Source organism: Triticum dicoccoides, chromosome 2B (assembly GCF_002162155.2).
Source record: "Triticum dicoccoides isolate Atlit2015 ecotype Zavitan chromosome 2B, WEW_v2.0, whole genome shotgun sequence".
Taxonomy (NCBI): Eukaryota; Viridiplantae; Streptophyta; class Magnoliopsida; order Poales; family Poaceae; genus Triticum; species Triticum dicoccoides.
In genome coordinates this window covers 31,988,741-32,008,152 of record NC_041383.1, presented here as the reverse complement: position 1 = coordinate 32,008,152, position 19,412 = coordinate 31,988,741, and the positions used below count along the sequence as shown (strand labels likewise).

The 19,412-nt window shown below is 42.1% G+C and overlaps 1 long non-coding RNA gene and 1 pseudogene across 1 annotated transcript; both read right to left on the bottom strand.

Moving 5' to 3' along the window:
• Positions 1-2,782: 2,782 nt before the first annotated feature.
• Positions 2,783-4,526, bottom strand: LOC119360333 (annotated as a pseudogene).
• Positions 4,527-12,727: 8,201 nt separating this feature from the next.
• LOC119361962 lies at positions 12,728-19,186 on the bottom strand. The gene is made up of 13 exons (XR_005173043.1): positions 18,896-19,186; positions 18,736-18,813; positions 18,526-18,639; positions 17,613-17,752; positions 17,152-17,178; positions 16,963-17,057; positions 16,200-16,884; positions 15,742-15,875; positions 15,338-15,645; positions 14,369-14,485; positions 14,122-14,273; positions 13,302-13,486; positions 12,728-13,104 (listed from the first exon to the last, which is right to left on the bottom strand). It is a non-coding gene; the product is annotated as an uncharacterized LOC119361962 (long non-coding RNA).
• Positions 19,187-19,412: the final 226 nt, after the last annotated feature.

The following is a 19,412-nucleotide window of genomic DNA, read 5'->3' as shown; positions in this document are numbered from 1 at the left end:
GAGAGAGAGAGAGAGAGAGAGAGAGAGTGAGTCTTGAAACAGTTGTGGTGCCAAGGGTTTCCATGACTTCACTAGTGTAACGAATTGATCTATTTTGGCGGATCCAGATTTTTCATCCACGAGTCTGCAGTGTCCGTACCATCAAGTCACCAACAAAATATAACCCCTAAATTCCATGTGACAATTCTATTTTAGCTCTCTTACCTGGTCCCCACTAGTGTCGCATTTCTAGAATGGTCCCTGAGAGAGATAGAGGAGCCTAGAAAACTCTTGAATTCCATCTCATCATCTTTTTATTCAAAGGGAACTAACTTAACTTGTCTGGAGATACCCTAGCTAGGTGGGGGAAATGAGTGACCTAATGATCTTAGCTTGGCCCCGTAATTAGCTAATTATATCCCATATAAAAAAACTTAAGCAGCCGGCCTTCATTTGACATGGTGGTAAATATATGGAGGTACACCTACTCCACAAGATATAATACCATCATGTGTGTGGTTAGGGTGTGTGGTTAGGACGTGGAGTATCTGCTCGTGAGGTCAAATTCTTCTTGATGAATAGTAAAAATGAAAAAAAAGTATTCAAAAAATTGAGAACTTTTTTGTGTTATTGACAAATGTTTTGTATGCTTGTGAAATTTCAGCATGAAATAACTTTCGTGGAAGTCGTGGAAAAAATTGATGCTCCAAAAATTATAGTTTTGATATCATTTTGGAGTGTTGTTTTTTTTCCACGACTTCCATGAAGGTCGGGCCTCTCGAAAAAGGGAAAAAATGGGTTTTTTCCTTCCGCTAGAACCCGGATTTGCTTCTCATGAAGCAACGGATTTGCTACCGTGAGAGGCACGGTCGTGCCTATTGGAAAAGGAAAAAAAATGTGTTTCCGTATTTTCTTTTCATTCGATGGATTTGCTTCCGCCGGAGGCACGGCCGTGCCTTTCGGAAAAGGTAAAAAACGCGTTTTTTTCATCTGCGAGAGCGTGCCTCTCGGAAAGGAAAAAAATGTTTTTTTTTCCTTTCGCGAGAGGCAGGAATTTGCTTCTTGTGGTTACAGATTTGCGTCCGCAAGAGGCATGGTCGTGCCTCTCGAAAAAGGAAAAAAACGTGCTTCCTTTTTTTGTGGGAGGCACAACTTTGCTCGTCATAGAGGCATGGATTTGCCTCCGCGAGAGGCACGATTTTGCCTGTCGAAAAGGGAAAGAAACATGCTTCTGGTTTGGTTTTTTCGTGAAAAAAAGTTCGTCGAAACCTATCCACATGTGATCTAGTTTTGAATATCTCAGCCCGAGGAATCCAACAGTGAAAATAGTTCGAGATTTGGATGCACGGTTTGAGAGATAAAACGTTTTGAATAAATGAATCTATGAAAAAAAGAAAAAACTCCCAGGTTGTGAGAAATGACACACATGCAGCGTGACACTTGTTGCAACCTGAGATCGATGGTGGTAGTGACCTTTGCAAATTAACTAGTGATTTTGGGAAATACCATTATGGCTTTTTTTTAGAGATGAAATGCCATTATGGCTGCCCTCCTAGTTACTCAGGGAGGCGGGCCTCGGCTAGTACCGGGCTTAGCTTGGCATCAATGGCGGCAACCAACTCCTGAGCACAGCCGGCCCACGATGGGTTGGTTGTGCGTATGTGTGTGTTTTTCTTCTTCTTTGGGGCATGTATGTGTTTGGAGTGTCATGGCACAATGAGATGTGGTGTTTGAATGCAAAGAAATAAACAAATCTTGACAGCTATAAATTTCATGCGTCTGATATAAGATGAAAAACAGTAACAAATCTCTCTGAATGCAAAGGAAGAATGGAATAAATAGCGAAAAACAGCACTGACCTTTGGTAATCAAATAAATCAATACTGACAGTAACAGACAACCTTCCAGCAGATAATACGCCTCCAGGTAAGCAAGCATCCATCAGGTATGTATGGTTGAAAAGCAGGGGAGATGAGCAGAGCGCGATTTTTCAAGCAGCCTTGCCAGATATCTTCTCTCAGTGACATGTGGTGAAGGAAGAACTATTATAACTGTGTCTATGTGGTGAAGAATGGTTTCAGCCTTGCCCCATACTCCCTGCGTTCCAAAATAGATGACTCAACTTTGTACTAACTTTAGATCTTCGGAGTAGTGGGCAAGCCAGATGAGATGAGTAGCATTCCTTTTCTTGGGAAGAAAGAACACGTTGACCATTTATGTCCACAACAGGCAAGATACCATCTGTTCGAGGATACATCGGCTGGCAAATAAAGCAGCAGCAAAGGAGATCCAGGTAAGTTCTACCGACCAGGTTCAGAATACTTTCCAATAATATCAATGCAAAATACTAACCATCTCCTTCTTACCTTTTGCAGCACGCCTGCAAAAAGAATGATATAGTATTGCTTTTGTTGCTGCTACGCTTGCTAATCACATACACGCTCAGGAGGAGGGACACCAGCTATTGGATGCTATAACGAAGCGGTCCTAAACTGCAGTACATCTTTCTCGGCACGTATGTTAACAGAATAAAGCAACTATACAATCCTTATTTATATTCCAAAGAAATGTATGGGACACGTATCTAGTTTCATACAATGGAGGAAAATATTATGTCTGGATGACTTTATACCATGTTTCATACAACAGAGTAATCATTGCCAGCACGTTGGCCGTCTTTACTAAAAGAAAGATACATTTTGATTCATGGATGCCTTTATTATTCAATAATAATGTGGTTGTGGGCAGAACAAGACAGTCCTAGTAGTCACTAAATACGTTTGCATAACACGAGAGTCTAATGTTATATTTCTCGCTTCTTCAGCTTAACCATGAGCCCATTTTTCATCTCCAGTATACAAGACGGCTTGGCCTGGATGCTTTGCCCTTCCATCACCTCCACATCAAAGTTCCACAAAGTTGAGGATGACGGTCCTCATGCATAAACGCGATGTCCTTGCCGAGGCACATCCTCGGGCCCGAGTTGAAGGCCAAGAACTTGTGAGATGGTACATACCTCAGCTTGCTGCCATCCTCCGAGAGCCACCTATCTGGATTGTAGTTGAGGCAATCTTTACCCCATATGCCCTCCATTCTCTCCATGGAGTAGAGAGAACTAAAGATGGTGTCGCCGGTATGCACCTCATGGCCACTTGGCATGATATCATTGGCGGCCACCATCTTGCGCTCGAGAGGCGCTGGTGGGTGCAACCTGAGAGTCTCGTACAAGACGGCTCTTAGATAGACTAGAGATTTGGTCTCGTTCGGCTCAAAGATCACCATGGCATCCGCACCGGCCGCTACTTTATGTGATGCAATGGGTGAGAGTTCTTTGCGAATGATTGACACAATTTTAGGGTGTTGGGCGAGGTTGTAGAAAATCCATGTTAACGTCGTTCCAACCGTGTCCCTTGCTGCCAGCATGTAGCTGACTATCATCACACGGAGCAAGTCATCATCTGCATACTCAGGGTCGTTGAGGAGGGAAGACAAAATATCAACACCCTCCTGTCCCTTGCCATTGCCAACATAACATGTGTTAATCTTCCTCCTCTCCATCATCTCCATGATAAACCCACGCAGCACCTTGTGCGCTGCCTTGAGCTTCCTCTCAGGGCTGATGTTCAGCCGCCTCATTAGCTTCCAGCAAGAAGCCGGCATCATGGCTCGGAAAAAGGCCACCTCCATGACTGTATCCATGGCAACCGTCGGGTCCATGGGTGGCATGTCCCAGGATAGGAGACTAGGGTCCACGTCAAAGAGAAGAGTAGTAGCCATGTCAAACATAAACCTCAACATAAGTTTCTTGCATATTGAATGGAGTGTTGGTGCTTGCCCTGTGCATAAACAACAGCAGCAGGTTGCTCTAGACCTTGTCGCGGCACCAAGCCTCCATCCTTGGAACCAACCGTGGGCTGCCAACCATGCTCTTGATTTTTGTGCGCTGCTGACGATCCGGCCCACCATCAATGGTGAAGATGCTGCCGCTCATGATGTTGAAGATCGCTGCGAACTCGTCGCCCTTGGGAAAGTTGGTGTAGTTCGTCGTAAAGATGTGCCGGATGTTGGCAGTATCGCATGTGACCAAAAACCGCATCCCGGTCCCGGGTGGGCCGTGTGCCCTGAAGTTGTGTCCTGATCCGGCGAGGACCAGGCCGAAATAGTCATTCAAGTTGTGGAGATTGGCCACGAAGGAAGGGAACATTTGTAGTATTGGCCAGTTTGCGGGGAGCGCTGCTGGGTTCTTTGATCTAGAACTAGCCCTGGAGTACAAGTAGTACAGGCCTAGGAGAAGAACAAGTAGCACGAGTGCTGTGTAGATGGGCAGTGGTGTGGGATATGCTAGCAGCTACTAAGATGTATCCTTGAATGGACTTGGCTATGGCCGGGTTCATATATATAAAGACAAGTTCCGTACCTAGCTCCATGTGATATCTCAGGCCAGTGGTCAGGCATCCCCTGTTAGTGTTAACATAACTGCACTTGAATGGGTTGGCTATGATTGAATGAGCCCAAAGCCCAACTATTTGGATTGTTCGATCGCCCATGAGTGTTATTGCAGTTAGGTTGCTGAAAGTTAGATGGTCTTCAGGCCCTTAACTAAATTAATTCCTGGATACTACTTCCGTCCTGGTTTATAGGTTTCATTTGTAGTTTGTGTTAAATTTTGACTAAAGATTTAACTAACAAAATGTTAATGCATGTCAAGAAAAATTATTTTATTGGATTCGTATTTGAACATAGTTTTCAAAAATATAATGTTTGGTGACATGCATGAACATTTTGTTAGTTTAATCTATGGTCAAAATTTGGCACGAAATACAATGGGGACCAATAAACCCGGACGGAGGTAGTAAATCTCATAGACACATTTATGGTATCATTAGACTAGCCACAACGGGTAGTAACATAGACTAGTAACATGCGTATGTTACTAGTCTATGTTACTACCTCTATAGTGGGGAGTAACATATGTATAGTAACTAGCTATGTTAATTACCACTTTCCTTTCTTTCTTCATTTATTGCTTGCCACATCATTTATTTTATCTAGATATGTGTGATGTTACTATCTATGTTAGGCTGGTCATAGTGGGGAGTAACTTATACTAGTATCATGCGCATGATACTATTCTAAGTTACTACCTCTATAGTGCAAAGTAACATAGTAGTAGTGTCATAGATGGCTTCATTTATTAACTCATAGACTCATTTTGCCTTGGAAAATGTTATGTTACAGTAACATATTATGTTACCACAAACACCTCTTTCCTCATTAAATACACGTCACATAAGCAAAATTGTCTTGGGATGTGATAAGTTACTACCTTAGTTATCCCCACTATGGCTAGCCTTACTCCCACTATGGGTAATCTTATATGGGTGGGAGTTTAGTCCCACATGAAAGGTCGAGGGGAGTTTTGACCAAGTATATAAGGAACTCTCTTCTTGGTAGAGAATGCCTAGTACTTACAGCGATAATTGAGCCAGCTGCACTTGTCACACCAAATGAGAATAAAAAGGACAAGGGGCTATCATCAGCTAAAAAAAGAGTAATGAATCAATAATGCCAACTACTCCCATCATTTATCTAAAAAACTATCATCATCTGGTTTTACAAAAAAAGATATAGTGCATATTTTGATCCGTCAAGGCTCTGTTCAATTGTTGCTCTACTAACACGTACGGAATTTATATCAATATACCCATAGTAAAAACATGAGTGATTGTTCAACCGTTGCAACTAATTTCCATGCTTCATCTCAGCTACACAATTGGTTTACTCACAGTAACAAGAACTATAAAAGGACGGGACTAAAAGGGAGAGAAATCTAAAAGGCTCTGGATATTATTATTTGGTTTAACTGATTATAGAAACTTGTTAGGCTTCTATATATTACTGTTTGGATTGTTCGATCTTCATGAGTGTTATTGCAGGCAATTAGGTTTCGCAAGTTGGATACAGTGAGAAAATGATTTTCTTTTTTCTGAGAGTGATGAAAGTAGCTGGTTGTCCAATTTTGGTCTGACCCCCTATAGCACTCACAGCTCGGTAGCAGTTGTTCCCTACCCCCAGAAAAAAAAAACTTTACACTACTAAACTGGACATACTAATTCAATACACTCTGTTTCTAAATTTGAATAAATAGACACGATCTGTTTGACAAAAAAGAAGAGAAAAACGCACTCGAGATGGTATTTACTGGGGTTTTGAAGCTTGGCCCATTTGTGAGATCCCATGTATCATCATCATCATCTCGAAATGGCAATACAAGTCGCGATTTCCTATTTGCTGCTAGTTGCGTCGAACTGTCCTATGCGAAGCTTGGCCCATTTCCGAGCAATGCCCTATGCAACTGGGGTTTTGAAGCTTGGCCCATTTCCGAGCAATGCCCTATGCGAAGCCTCGACAATAGGAGGTCTCTTGAATCGCATATATAAATTCTGGTGGTAGGATCCGATACGGGTAAAGGGGATTCACATTTCGAAGGTGGCTGCAGCATTTGTGCAATAAAAATATCAAGGTTAGATGTAAATATTCAGATGTGGTTCATTTTAATCAGATGGAGAGATGATGCCTTTTTGCACTGAGTAACAAGCAACTCCTCTACGCAGGTCATAAGCCCCAAATAATTGTCAACGTAAGCTGGTGCTGCAGAGGTAATAACTAATAAGGCATTTTATTTATGGTTTAGTGGGACAACACTCTGGCAATCAGAAAGCCAGGGATTAGATTATAGTTCCGTGTAAAGAATTGATACGTCTTCAACGTATGTATAATTTTTTTTATTGTTCAATGCTGTTATATTATCATTTTTGAATGTTTTATAATAATTTTATAGTCATTTTATATCATTTTTTGGCACTAACCTATTGACATAGTGCTTTGTGTCAGTTGTTGTTTTCTTCAAGTTTTTTACATCCCAATAAATCAATATCAAACGAAGTCCAAACGCAACGTAACTCCTGGAGGATTTTTTTTTTTTTGAGCAGAAGAAAGCCAATGGGCAAAGGAAGCACCTGAGGGGCTGCTCGAGGTGAGCAACACCCACAAGGCACGCCAGGAGTCCTAGGCACGCCCTGATGGGTTGTACCCACCTCGGGTGCCCCCCGAACCGCCTTTTTGCTCTATAAATACCCAAATATTCCAGAAACCCTAGGAGAGTCGACAAGATATTGATCCAGCCGCCGCAGAGTCCAGAACCACCAAGATCCAATCTAGACACTGTCATGGAGGGGTTCACCACTTCCATTGGTGCCTCTCCTATGATGCATGAGTAGTTCTTTCTAGACCTACGGGTCCATAGTTAGTAGCTAAATGGCTTCCTCTTTCTCTCTTGATTATCAATACAATAGTCTCTTGGAGATCCATATGATATAATCTTTTGGTGGTGTATTTGTTGGGATCCGATGAACATTGAGTTTATGATCAGATCTATGTTTTTATCCATGAAAGTTATTTGAGTCTTCTTTGATCTCTTATATGCATGAATGCTTATAGCCTCGTATTTCTTCGATATTTGGATTTTGTTTGGCCAACTTGATCTATTTATCTTGCAATGGGAAGAGGTGATTTGTAGTGGGTTTGATCTTACGGTGTTTGATCCAAGTGACAGAAAGGGAACTGACACATATGTATCATTGCTACTAAGGATAACAAGATGAGATCTATATCTGCCGCAATAGATAAACCGATCTCGTCTACATCATGTCATCGTTCTTAATGCATTACTCCGTTTTCTCATAAACTTAATACACTAGATGCATGCTGGATAGCGATCGATGTGTGGAGTAATAGTAGTAGATGCAGACAGGAGTCGGTCTAATAATCTTAGACGCGATGCCTATATAATGATCATTGCCTGGATATTGTCATGATTATTTGAAGTTTTATCAATTGCCCAACAGTAATTGTTTTCCCACCATTTGCTATTTTTCTCGAAAGAAGCTACTAGTGAAACCTACGGCCCCCGGGTCTCTTCTCATCATATTTGCCTTCGCGGTCTATTTTCTCTTGCATTTATTTTCAGATCTATTAAACCAAAAATACAAAAATACCTTGCTGCAATTTATTTGTTTCGAGATATATTTATCCTACCTACCACTTTTTACCTCACGTTATTTGCCCATTAGAGACGCCGTACCCGAAAGGGATTGACAACCCTATAACATGTCGGGTTGCGAGTATTTGTTTTTTGTGTGCAGGTGCTGTTTACGTGGTGTGAGGAGGTTCGCCTACTGGTTCGACAACCTTGGACTCATTACTAAGAGAAATACCTACCGTTGCTATACTGCATCATCCCTTCCTCTTTACGAAAATACCGACGTAGTTCTAGCACACATCAAGAATCTAAGAGCAACTCCAATGGGGAGACCCATTTTGTTCGTTTGGGTCACCGGACAGAAAAGATGGCCCAACGGGGCTACCTAAATGGACAGAACGTCCGCCTGCTGTCTATTTGTTGTCCATCCAGACCCAAAGTAAGCCCAAATTTAAGCCACAAATGGCGAAGGACCCGTCGCCCGCTCTCGTCCGCTCGTGTTCGTCCTGGACCCACATATCAGCGATTGCATACGAGCGAAGACCGACGCACGGGCGAGGCCACCTGCGCAGGGACGCCGCCACGCTCGCCGACGAGGACACCTGTACAGGCCGCCACCGCGCACCGGTGAGGCCGTCGCCTCCCTCCTTGTCGGGGGCGTCCTCCCTCCTCATCTTCCTGTACTTGGGTAAACCTCCTGGCTGGTGTAAACCTCCTGGCCCCAAGACGTTTAAATTCAAACATAACATTTCCCGCTACCCAAAAAAATGCTACAAGTCCGGCGATCAGCGGCACATAGTTCGGCGATCACCATGCCACAGTTCGGCGATCAATCACTCGAAAGTTCAGCGTTCAAAAGAAAAGATGCGTAGGCAATGCATCAAACGGTGACGTCGTCCTCCGGCGTCGTACTGGCGGGAGTCGGCGAGCGATCTGCCTGCTCTGCCACGTCCGCCACCGTCGCCGCCCTGTTCCGGGCCTTCTTGGCGTTGAGCCTATTCCTCCGGTCGGTGGTGACAGCCTCCCGGCGCTGAACCTCGGCCTTCCAGTCGGCGTTCGACATGCCCGGTGCTTTGGACGGTGGTGCTCGCGGCTTCCTCTACTTCGGCTGGGTGGCGTCGGCATCGGTGGTGGCATGAGGGGCTTGGTACTTCTTCGGGGCATGGCGGCCAGATGGAGGGGAGAGGGAGGAGAATGGCTGGAGAAGGGAGGGATGAAGGGAAACGGAGGGGGAAAAGCAGGGGATCGGCGGGAAAAGTGCCTTCTCTTGCCGACAAAGCAGACCCGCGCGACTTTTCTCTTCGGCCGGCGCCCCCCGGTAACCCCCGGGTGCTTGGTTCGGCTCGGGTTCGCCCGTTGTTATTTCGGCCAAACCGGCGAAAAACAAAATCTTGGAGGCGCGATTGAGCCGATTTTTGGCGATGATGCTAATAAATGGCCTGGGGGACTGTTGGGGGCGCGGATGGAGTTGCTCTTAAGCCTGTGTGCGAGTTGACTTGTGAATTCAAACCCACGTCTCTTTCATGTGCCATAACACAACGCATGCCCCACAAAAAAGAAAAAAACATAGACTGATCATGGGCCGGCTTTGCCTCAGGTTGCCGTTCATCCGAAGTTAAACCCTGTGCGGGCCTCCACCCTGTCGGATTCTTTTCAAGAATTGGGCCACTGTTTAAGGTGCTGCTATACATTGCTTCTAGCAAGCGCGAAGCTTCATCTGGAAAAAAAAAAAGCAAGCGCGAAGCTTCCGTCACCTACACGTTCATCTCTCACAACGTGCCACGGCTCCGGCAAATCCTAAACGGCCCCCTCTGCACCTGTTACAGTTGTTCGTGCAATCGGGGTGCATACCCACCTTCCGAGCTGGCCGGCCCGGTTAACTTTCTCTCTCTCTTTTTTTTTTTTGAGTCCTTCTCTCTCTCTTTTAAACAGACAAAAAAGAGTGCGTGCGACGGAGTTCCAACCTACGATCTCTTGATCGCGTATAAACTGTGCTAGCCCGCTGGGACACAACAGTTATTGTGATAGATTTCTTCTTTTTCCCCGTTTTGATCTTCCTATTTTTTTTTCTTTTTTCTTTTTCTTAAATTCGATAACTTTTAAAAAAATCCATGAACTTTTCCCAGAATTGATGAACTTTTTTTCAAAAACGGTTATTTTTTTAAAACATTTGTGAACTATTTTTTAAAAAAAATCGATGGTTGTTTTTTTAAAAACGGTGAACTTTTTTACAAATTTCTGAACTTTATTATAAACCAATGAACTTCTTTCAAATTTGTGAACTTTTTTTAAATCGATGAACTTTATTCAATTTTAGTAACTTTTTGCATTCGAGAACCTTTTTGATTGCATGAACTTTTTTCTAATTCATGACATGTTTTTGAAATCTGTGGACATTCTAATTGTGTTCATATTTTTCCACGAGAAATCACGTTTCCTAAATAGTGCGGCTAAAGTTTAGTTATTAGAAATTTCATGTTTCAATATTTGACTAGGGCTTAATAGGTCTAGTAGTTAGCCAACCATGCATCAGAGCTAACTGGCGTGGGAATCGAATCCTGACAAGAGCGACATTTTGTGGTGGTTTTTTTGCGCCATAAACACATCTTTGCACTGCCTTTGCGTTCATGGGCCAGCCCACTAGCGTGCTGCAGTGGGCGCCAGTTGCCTCAAGTGGCCCATAAGCATCGCTGCAAATTTTACTGTTCTGAGACATGTGGTAACTTGTATTGCCATTTCGAGATGATGGTGAGACATGGGATCTCACAAATGGGCCAAGCTTCAAAACCCCAGTAAATACCATCTCCAGTGCGTTTCTCTCTTCTTTTTTGTCAAACAGATCGTGTCTATTTATTCAAATTTAGAAACAGAGTGTATTGAATTAGTATGTCCAGTTTAGTAGTGTAAAGTTTTTTTTCTGGGGGTAGGGAACAACTGCTACCGAGCTGTGAGTGCTATAGGGGGTCAGACCAAAATTGGACAACCAGCTACTTTCATCACTCTCAGAAAAAAGAAAATCATTTTCTCACTGTATCCAACTTGCGAAACCTAATTGCCTGCAATAACACTCATGAAGATCGAACAATCCAAACAGTAATGTATAGAAGCCTAACAAGTTCCTATAATCAGTTAAACCAAATAATAATATCCAGAGCCTTTTAGATTTCTCTCCCTTTTAGTCCCGTCCTTTTATAGTTCTTGTTAATGTGAGTCAGCCAATTGTGCAGCTGAGATGAAGCATGGAAATTAGTTGCAACGGTTGAACAATCACTCATGTTTTTACTATGGGTATATATTGATATAAATTCCGTACGTGTTAGTAGAGCAACACTTGACCAGAGCCTTGACGGATCAAAATATGCACTATATCTTTTTTTGTAAAACTAGATGATGATAGTTTTCTTTTAGATAAATGATGGGAGTAGTTGGCATTATTGATTGATTACTCTTTTTTGAGCTGATGATAGCCCCTTGTCCTTTTTATTCTCATTTGGTGTGACAAGTGCAGCTGGCTCAATTATCGCTGTAAGTACTAGGCATTCTCTTCCAGGAAGAGAGTTCCTTATATACTGGTCAAAACTCCCCTCGACCTTCCATGTGGGACTAAACTCCCACCCATACTAGTAGACTGCCCGTGCGTTGCCACAGGCATTTGAATTTGTATTGGTTGCATGTAAAATTTTACATACATAAAAAGATAGGCAATAACAAATAAAAAAATAATTGAAATCTAATTCACCTGCAATGTACTTCGATAAAAAAAAGAAGTAATTCGACCCTATACACCTGATGCACAAAATAAAGAAGTTGGTACACAAACATTGAACTCTTTATTCTGCAATGCATTACAAATGATAATAACACTTGAATGCCTTTTTTTAGTTCTTAAAATCGATTGCCTCATGAAAGCATGTGCATTGTTATTATCCATTAATTAAAAACCACACATGAAGGATTTTTTCCTTTAAACAAATGTTCCAAGATGTTACAACCAGAAACTTAATTTCAATATGCAATTGGCTGGCAAACTATTACATAATATGGATTTAGGGGCTTGAAACCATACAATTTGCCATTTATAAAGTACTACAGAAAAACACAACTTCTAGAACATGCTACTCCTACCTCTCTTGTGACAGGTAGATATATCAATCTTTGATAACATTTTTTGTTTAAAATTTTATTGGCATTTATTTGTATTTTTATAACAATTTTTCAATTTTATTTGAGTTATGTAACTTCATATTTGGTGTACCGGCTCAAAAGGATTTTCACATAAAACTCAAAAGGAAATGGGTGTGTTGTAATAGGAGCTATGCCATAAAAGGGAAGTGAGCAACTCCTATTCAAACACCAACCAACTCAAGAGAAACCCTAATTAGACATACACTCAGACATTAACATCAAATATAAGGGTGAAAGGGTGAATGGCATGCAGCATCAATTGCGAATAAAAAGGTTAAAACTTGCCCGGAAAATACTCCCTCCATTCCTAAATTTAAGTATTTTTAGAGATTCCAATACGACATATGGATGTATATATATATACATGTTTTAGAATATAGAGTTCACTCATTTTGCTTCGTCCACATTGAAATCTCCAAAAAGACTTATATTCAGGAACGGGGGGAGTAGGTCACAATTCACAAATTCACAACATACTTTCTCCTTCTATTAGCACAAAAGTCAAATAATGCACTGTAGGACTGATGAGAAGGTATATAATATTAGTCTTATCGGTTGTTCATTATTCTATGAGAGAGAGAGAGAGAGAGAGAGAGAGAGAGAGAGAGAGAGAGAATCGACACCCCCAAATTGTCTCCGTATGTCTAGGCTATCCGAAAACCCATTCCATATGTGAGAAGGAAATAGGTAAGGACATCTATAGACAGCACGCTAGATCCAGCAAAGAAACACAGTCTTCTAAAATATTACAAAGCATCCCAATGATTTGACGTTATGAATTGCTACAAACTTAAATGCTTAATACAATCAACAGAAAAGCTACCAGCATGCTTCTCCATTTTGAGCCAGTCCACCTATTGAGGACTTCTTGATTAAAACCTGCAATCATTCTATATAGCCTGCAAAACAGGAGGTAAATATCAGAAAATAATGTACAAATAATAATTTCAGAAATATTAAGGGAAAATATTTTAGGGTATGAAAGAAAATCATCCGCGCAAACCACAAGACCTTTAGCTTGATAACAACAAAGTTCAAACTATCAGACGTAACACATGAGACAGAAGTCTTTCATGATAAATTGGTAGTGGCTCACCTCCGCTCGATGTCGTCCTCCGTCTTTGTTGTGTCGCTCCTTTTGAGTGTTGCTTCTACCGCTGTCCACTTGGTGAGCGCACTATTGATCCATCCTCACAAACAGAGCAAAGTGCTAGAGCCCAAAGTTTGACGATGTCGATTGGATGCGCTCGGCATTCATGAACCTATGCTAATGAACAAAATCTGACATTTGTAAATTTTATCAAAATATGGAGGATGCAACTACAGAGATAAAATTATAAATTATTTCAATTAACTAATAATTTAAAGCAAGCATGTTCATAATATAGCAAGGCGGGTCATCCAATGTTAATTGTGCCAAGAACTTAATTTTTTTCAATCAGACCTTGATTTTCCTTAGATGAAATTGTATCTGGTGTGTATGAAGCATGAATAAATAAATTTAAAAATGGAACAAATACACAATCAAGGATTCTAGTCAAAAATATTCCACATCAGCTAAACATCATTGCATCCGCAACTAATCAGAAGTGGTTATAAAAGTGCAGCAACTGCACAAAGATCTCAATTCACAAATTGTAACCCTATTCACTGCTCCTGGTTGTGTGAAATTTCTTCAGCAAAGAGAAAAACAGAGACAGGAGAGAGCGGCAGTGATGACGTGCACCGTCTGCCCTCACCTCGCAGCCTTGCAACATCTAAGTCAAAAATGCAGAAGCACACTGTTAATTCATTCCATTCCATTTTTGAAATTTTCATGACAACCTTGAACAGAAATAGTGATTTGACTTCCCAAGTACAAGGTTGAACTTAGTGAATAAAAATAAATATATGAGAAAGCAAGAAACGTTGCTTACCTCAACCAATGACGACAGGTCTGCTGCATGGAACATGCCAAACGTGAGTGTGTGAATGCTTCCCCGCAGCGACATGGCATCACATGTAATACTGTTTAAGTTACCATATTCTTCCTCCACAAAATAAATTATGTACACCTTAGTTTATGCACCTAAGAATGACATGATGAATCATGGGTAAACTATAACCAGCCTATAGTCAACTTTTTCTTATGACATTTATAGTACAAATAAATACTCTATTCACCTTTAGGTATGTTGCATTTGCTGCTTCACAAGGAAGAGTGGGAGGCTCATGAGCTGAGACCTTGAGGGCACGTCCAAGTAGCTGAGTAGAAGAGCGTTCGTCCAATTCCCAGTTTCACTACCACAAATTCGGTAGACCAGATCATAATTTCAGTACCACAATTTAATATCATATCCACCAGTTTCAGTGAAAAATCAAAATAAATTTTGAAAACAAGTGGAGGTATCGTAGTAATAAAAAAAATACCATATCCATTTCAGTACAAAATTGAAAGCCAATTTCAGCATCCGATCCATCGCAGTGTCAATAATTAATTGAAATCTTAGAACCGCTGAGTCAAAATAAATATTAAATTAAAATCTTATAGGGACTTTGTCCTGTTTAGGAGTTGAGCCAAGCCTATCTGATTTTAGAGTTTAGGGTTGTAGTGTCCACTTAGACAAGCGAAAGCTGAAGATAAAAGAACTCACAATCCTAATTTGAATTTGCTGAAACCGGAACTGTTTTTAGTTTCAATATTGAAAATCAATGCTTCTATAATTCTTTTAAGATTGGTAATTGAAAAGCCAATTATTTATTTATTTATTGTTATTTTATGTAGTGGGGACCTAGTAGACATGCATGTTTAAAAAATCTCGTGACGTGGTTAAAACACCCCTGCAATAATCCTCGTATTATACTCAATCTAGGAATCTGTACACTATCTAATTTTGTCAGTTTATTGTTTGCTTATGTTTTGACTTCAGGTTTGTAACGTACTTGAACATTAAGAATCTAGAAAATCATAATTTAGCCATCACAACACAACGCGGAGTTCTACAAACCTATAGGCATACTGTGTGCATATATACAGACACAAACACATCGACTAGATGGTTAACAAATTCATTTGGAACTCATGAATAAAACCTATAGGTACGTCATGCCACTTGATCAGTGGTACAACCTCGTGAATAAATCAGAGCTTACCTTTAGATGAGCAGATTCCGTTGTCCCAACAAAACCGCCCACTTCGCTGAAGTGTTGCTGCTGGTGAAAGGCAGAGCACCAACACTCTGAAGACGTGGATCAAGTGATGGTCTGTTCATGGAGAAAACAATGACTGGGTGGCCTTCCTCTGCCCGGGGCTGCTGGCTCGACAAGGGGTTGGCACCAGGGTGGTGGGTCAGCACCGTCGCCCATGGCGGCGTCAAGCTCCGACAACCGGACATCGCATGGCTGGGACCCGCGCACCCCCACGGCTGTGATTTATCCTATTCATGGGCAGGACCAGCCAACTGCAATTTGAAATGAATAGTCATTTTGCCATTAATATCTAAGATAACGATGTTGTACAACCATACAAATAAAAAAATCGAATGAAGTGGTATAACCAGAGAGAGGGAGAGTGGAATCATTGATGAGCACAGGGGCAGACATCGCTGGCAGTTTTTTCCTCAGTGAAACTGATTGTGATAACAAGCATAGTGGTGATGCCAACAAAGTCCTACAAATCCAATGGCTTCCCCTGATGACAGGGTCACACAAGTCAACAACTCATTCATGAACTGTATTTTTATATCCAGTAGCAAACAAGATTTATTTTTTGTGTTCAAAAGTTGAATAGATTCCACTTGAACCTCAAGAACAAAAAGAAACCTCACGCTTAGTTAAGCATCGATGAGTGGCAACAAAGGGAAAACAAAGTGCGAAAGAGATGTTAACTGCAAACTGCAGTATCTTCATATGTACTTCCCTTGTAGTTTTTTCTTTCTACAGATTCTGTTGGGAAGGACCCAACGGCCAATCTGTTGATACAATAAACATGAGAAATACCACTTAAGCACAATACCTTCACCAGCTGGCCATTGCACGGGGCAGCACGACAATCAAAGAGTCAGCAACTAAGCTGGTAGTGGACAGGCTGTCAGGCTCTTTCACGTTGTGCTCGCCGGCGCACCCGCCAGGCAGCTGGCCGCCCTCCCTCAACTCTGCCCGCTCACTGCCGGCAGATCAGCACATGGTTGCATCAGTCGGCAATACAACTGCCCATCAAAGAAAAAAGATATAATTAGCACAAAACTGGGATTAAGAAAAAATTAAACTTGACATAAACGCCTAATCTAAAGCTGCAATTGGAAAGCAAACGATGTTAGCTCAGATATAGGGTATAACAAATGCATTTTCTCTGCAAATTTATAAACCAGTAATATAACCACAATTGTAGTACAGAAAAAGGGAACAGTTGGTTTGATTTACAACAGATATACAACCATCCACTTGCATCATAGGGTACCCTGCTCCCTCGAGCATCCAGTTGAAAGGTATTCACTTGCCATGGGGAACTCCACCCAGATTTCAGACTGGGATGATTCAATCACGAGAAAGATAGCAGCACTGTGCTTTTATTGCTGCCATAGCGCGTCATCCTCCCTGATCACCCTAGCCGCCACCATTTACATGGAGATGTCGGTTGGTATGGTAGACTGTCAGACCATCCAAGTTCATCAGCTTCAGAATTCTCTTTTGAGTTGCATCTGCAAGTGTTGGATTTCATGATCAAAGCAGTGACATTCGATCGAGCATGCCAATGGATAATCATTGTCGGCCGGTACCAGATATAAATCACTTGGACTCATTGAAGATGACGACGAAGCACCCGTGCCGCTGACCCTCGATCATCTTCTCACAGCGTCGTGAAGCACCACAACTGCGCTATGGCGAAGAAGTTTTTTTTATGTGAAGTGAACCATGAAAAGTTGGGAGTACAGGAACCATGCTGAATCTATTTTCGATTGTCTTACTTGTCCAATATACAGGCACCACTTTAGCTGAAAAGTTCGCAAATAGAAATTTCCGTGAAACATGGTAATAATATTATTAACATATCAAGCTGAAAAGAAAACTTCATATGGAATGGAATGCTTCCAGAAAATAGTGATGCATTGACCATTGATTGAAAGTGCACTAAATCATAATGTATATTCAAGTGTCGATAACTTCAGGACATAGTTTTGATTGTTGAAAGTCTAGTGGCATTCTTTTAAAAATGAAAAAACTAATACCATGCCATTTCAGATGCAGCAACAGTATAAACACTCCAGAACAAAACAAAACACAATCTATTTTAGAAACAATGCCGGTGAATTACCTTAGGTACTGTAAAATAACCTGACTAAGTAAATGAGAAATAAACAAGTAAATGCAAAATAAAAAGAGAACGTCAGCAGTGTCTCTCAGCCCTCCCTATGTCACCCTTCATTACCTCGGCCGGACAGTGCCTAGATCAGATGGTGGTGAGTCAGATCTTGTGGTACTCCCTACTTGCCTAGAGCTTTCATCTCCTTCACCCATGTCATAAGCTTCATGCATTTTGGCTCTCCACCTCACCACGACGCGGACAAACTGAAGACATTGGCATCAAGGGATCACGGTGTCATGCTCTGTAGTAAGATCATTAGTTGTCTTCTTGTACTTGCACACATAAACCGATAAACCATTAAATGCCCAGGTTTATTTCAAATGCACTGAATAACGGCCTATGTGTACACCATACATCAGGAGCAATTGGCGATGGATCAACAGAAAGGCCGCGTCGCTCTTTCCCATCCACCATACATCAAGAATACATATCAGGCAAAATTCGCTGCACTCAAAAGCACATTTTCATCAAGCAAATATCCTTTATGTCCATCTACGGGGCCGATTGTAGTGTAAAAAGTATAAACATCTTGCCTTCTATCGAAACAAATACGTGGTACCCATTGACTACAGTGAATCACAAAATTGAGAACCATTTTAGTATCATGGCTGAAGCCACAAAACCATCAATGGCTAACTACAGTATGTGTGCACCTTTGAGGCAAAGAAAACCTGCAATTCCTCACGAATACATTGATCATGTAATAGTCAAGAGATGTTACTGTGGTAGAAGAAAAACTGTGAACTGCAGCATATCCACAAAACAATTCAGACAAGCCTGATATATGATCCATTAGTGCACATGCGTGAAAATTCATTAGTGCACACGCCTGAAAATTCAGATTTGACGCCTGATATATGATCCATTAGTTTCAGATATCTACTAATTATATCAGCTCATCATCAAGAATCATTTAAGCACAAACACATCATATCTTATTAAGTTAGAAGAGAAGAGGCAAACCAGCATCTAGTACCATGGTTGCACTGCAGCTCCAGCTAAAAATGCTCCAGAAATATGAATAATTCGGTTTCATCGCTTATCAGTGTATCCTCTTGAAAGCAGTGTTGATATCAATCGTCAGAACAACCTTCAATCAAATTGTAAGATAGAAATAACCAACTGATTATTATTGATAAGTTTGCAAAACGTGTTTTGAGTTTTCCAACCAAACTTTAGTGAGAACCTTTTCTCTATTGTGCCTAAATTGGACATCCAAGAGGAGAACCCTCCCTTGGCTGTACTGTACCTCCTTCCTGACTACCTGTACAGATGAGATAAGACGGGGGTCAGACGGAGAGAGAGGAGGAGGAGGAGGAGGAGGGGGTACGGGATTGCTATCATACCACCGTTGGAGGAGGAGGGGAGCAGCAGATTCCTCGTGCCTGCGGTCGTTCGGCATGGTCGGGTGGCTAGGGTTTCCAGCGTGAATAGGGAGTGAAGGAGGGCGGGCGGATCTGACCGCTGCCTCGGCTGCTCGGGTGGATCCGTGGCCTGGGAGAGGAGTCGTCGCCGGCGGTGCGCGGTGGAGTGGAGGCCGGGGTTGGAGAGGAGGACGGTGGCTCGCTTGGGGGATCAGGGGCGAGGCAGGCGGAGGGAGGGGCAACAGCGGAGCAGGGCGGCTGGGGACGGCGGCGGGCGGCGAACCCTAGAGAGGTCAGAGGACCGAGCGATAGGAGAGGCGAGACCGAGGGAGAGGGAGGAGTTGGATCAAGCGATTTTTCGCGTTACATGCGAGGGAGCCTCGTCCCTGGTTAAATTTCATAGGTTTTTTCATAGAATTTTTTCCTCCGATTTTCTCTGGATGGACCGAAGTTTTGGCACCTTGACTTCGTGGAGGTACGTTGGCTTCGTGACGGGCCT